Source organism: Suncus etruscus, chromosome 5 (assembly GCF_024139225.1).
Source record: "Suncus etruscus isolate mSunEtr1 chromosome 5, mSunEtr1.pri.cur, whole genome shotgun sequence".
Taxonomy (NCBI): domain Eukaryota; kingdom Metazoa; phylum Chordata; class Mammalia; order Eulipotyphla; family Soricidae; genus Suncus; species Suncus etruscus.
In genome coordinates, this window is record NC_064852.1 from 65,866,514 (window position 1) to 65,869,974 (window position 3,461).

A 3,461-nucleotide genomic window follows, 5' to 3' on the forward strand; every position below is an offset into this window, starting at 1 on the left:
TGACTCAGGGCTTAATTTTATCTCTGTGTTCAGGCATCATTCCTAGGTGGTGTTTAGGCCATATGTGACAGCAGGGATTGAACCTATATCATTGCATGCAAGGCAAGTGCCCTACCTATTGTGCTAGCCTGCAGCCCCTCAACTTTATTTAAAAAAGAAAAATTGAGAATCTATAAATCTTTCATTCTTATATTTCTCCACAGCATACTGATTTTTTGTCAGTCTTTTTTATGACTAATATTTCAAAGGTCCAATTTTATATCTGGTAATTGCAGATACACATACAAGATAAAGACAAAATGATGGGAATTGGGTAGAAAGATATAGTTTTTAGATTACTATATATCATTTTAACATTGAACCTTTTATAAATATATATTTTCCTGTTATAAAAGTAATATGTATTTAAAAATGTGAAGAACACAGAGAAAAATAAAACAATAAAATCTCTTATGTTTTCACCACTCAAAGACAACTATTCACAAATAATGTATTAATCTCGGTTTCTTTTTTTAAATGTATATGGCTTCTTTAAAAATTGGACATTGCATAATAAATTCTATATACATCCATGTATAGGAAAATGTCATGACTTCACTTCTGACGGCTGCATAATATTCCATTGTATATATGTACCATAGTTTCTTTAGGCATTTATCTATGGAGGGGCATGTAGGCTGTTTCTAGAGTCTAGCTATTGTAAACAATGCTGCAATGAATATAGGTGCGAGGAAGGGATTTTTGTATTGTATTTTTGTTTTTTTGTTATGCTGAGTGAAATAACTCAGAGGAAGAGAGATAAACACAGAATGGTCTCACTCCTCTATGGGTTTTGAGAAAAATGAAAAACATTTGTGTAATGATTCTCAGAGACATAATAGAGGAGGACTGGAGGGTCCAGCTCCCGACATGAAGCTCACCACAGAGAATGTTGGATGTAGTCACAGAAATAATTACACTGAGAACATCATAACAAAATGTGACTGAATGAGGGAAGTAGAAAGCCTGTCTAGAGTACAGGCCGGTGTGGAGTGTGGAGGAGGGACACTTGGGATATTGGTGATGGGAATGTTGCACTGGTGAAGGTTTTTTTTTTATATATAAAAAAAATCAAGAGAAAAAATAAAACAAATGAGCAAAAAATTATATTATAATAAATAATACAGTCAAATAAATAGTCATATCTACTGACTAATGCAATAAATAAATAAATTGGTTCTTTGTAAATTAGGAACTCAAAGGACAGCTAAACTTGCTGTCTAAGAAATTGCAGTTACTTTGGACTCAATTTCTATGATTCCTTCAAGAAAAGCAAACAAAGAAAAATGAGCCAAAACATACTGCGTTGGGGAAAAAAATTGGATATTGCACATTTTTGTAGATGGATTTTAGTTATAGAAGACTAGCTATAATTATATTTTAATGAGAAGCCTTGAACTCTCACTAGTGTGTTTAGTTCTAATGTATTAGAACTTTCTTTCTCATTATAGAATTGTCACTTCAGTTCCCACAGGAAGTGTAAGAAATGAAGAGGCAGGTGGGCACAAACTTGTCAGTGATAAAGTTCCAACTCATCTCAGTAGTATTTAATGAAAAGGGATGTTGGTAAATTTAATGGTTTATTGACATAGGTTTGGAAACCAGGCTTGTTATAGAAATTGTTTTTTCTTTTTTTTAGCCCTGCAAATGCAAGGCCTCAAAAAATTAACAAGAACTCAGAATTGTTCCTCTCCACAGAAATCTTTAGTAAAAGGCGAAAGATTTATACGATCTGAAGAGAAACCAGAGTATAAAAAACTTTATTTTTTTTAAGTTATAAAATGTTGGTTAGGGGAAATGAAACTTGCTAAGTCAAACTGCCAAAAAACCTCACTAATTGTGCATTATTTAACTCAATGATATTTATTCCAAGTGAATTTTATTGGGTAAATATTTTTAGAGGCTTGCTTTATCCACAGAGATGACATAATAAAAATACCCATACTGTAAATAACATTTTTTTTTTGTTTTGGGGCAACACCTAGTGTGCTCAGGGGTTAACTCCTGGCCCTGCACTCAGAAATTACTACAGACAGGCCTGGGGGACCACATGAGATGCCTGGGATCAAACGTGGGTTGACTATGTGCAAGTCATATGCCTTACCCGCTGTACTATTGCTCTAGTTCTTTGAATAACAACTTTTCCCTTTTTCTTGGTCATGATGCAGACCCATAGTGAGTTGGCAGAGTTTCTCTCCATTTAGGGATGCATTGCTTACCCCTTACAACATCCTCAATTGCCAAAACGGGGGAAAGATAGAAAAAAACCATGGTGGCTCTTTTATTTTGTTGTCTATAGCAAGACAGCCATGTATAGCAAGATATAGCAAAGCACTTGAAGGCTCTGTTAGCCTTTAAGAATCTGGGTAATAATTGCCATGATGTTTGGAAATGGAGGAAAATAGATATTGATGAGCAGAAGATAGGATATAATATTACTACTTGTCTTTGTAGGCTGACACTGGTGAGTGCATCTGGCAGAGTTAAGTTCATCTGTCATTTCCTGCCTCTTAAAAACTATTTAATTTCTTCATAAAGGGCTTATTGTTATGTATTAAATACTTTCCCTTTTCTGACCTTGTAAAATGTTGGTGTCTTTCTACTTAAACTACTTTAACAGAAAACACTTGGATGTTCTGGGCAGGTGGTCCTGTCTTTTAGCAAAGACTTGAATAGCATCTACTTTTTTCCAACACAAGTGTGTTGGCTCTCTTGGTAGTCTTTAGTCTTTCCTTTGCTCATTTACCATTCAGGCCCACAAATTAGGAAGATAACCATATTCTACACAAAATATCCTAAACTATTCTGCTAATCCATAGGGGCCAGTGTCCAGATTGATTCTAGTTAGTGGGTTTCTGAGAGGGACAAATTCATTGCAGTGAATCTTATAGCTATTGATTGGATACTAGCTGTGCGGCACCAATTTGCTAGGGATTCATTAGAAATATAATATATACAGTAACATCATAGTTATTTTGAACCTATGAAAATGGAAACATCTATGATTGAAGATATCTATTGCCATTTTAGTTGATTATTTTTGTGCCATCCATGTGGCTCACATGATAGAACATGTTGAGATCCAGGGCTTGATTCTCCAACCTCATGGCCCATCTGAGTATTGGCACAATTTAACCTAATGGCCTCCAACTACTGCCAAGAATGTTGTTCCCCTCCTTCTGAATCTGAGAGCTTCATTGATTTATTGCTTTTATATGTCATTTGTCTTTTCAAGTTTTTCTTTTATTTCTCTCAGGAGGTAATATTAATTACAATGTTGCTTATGCTTTAGGAGTATAAAATCACACCTTTTCAAATGTCAGATATTAAGTCCATGACCAAAATGTTAATGGACCTCTCTATTAGTCCATTAGACCAGTTTCACCCTTTACTCTCACCTCCAGCTACTTCCACTCTTGTAA

The 3,461-nt window shown here is 34.8% G+C and overlaps 1 non-coding gene across 1 annotated transcript; it reads right to left on the bottom strand.

Annotated features, from left to right (window-relative positions):
* Positions 1-1,676: 1,676 nt before the first annotated feature.
* On the bottom strand, positions 1,677-1,791 carry LOC126010406 (U5 spliceosomal RNA). The gene has a single exon (XR_007496436.1). It is a non-coding gene; the product is annotated as a U5 spliceosomal RNA (small nuclear RNA).
* Between the last annotated feature and the right edge of the window lie 1,670 nt (positions 1,792-3,461).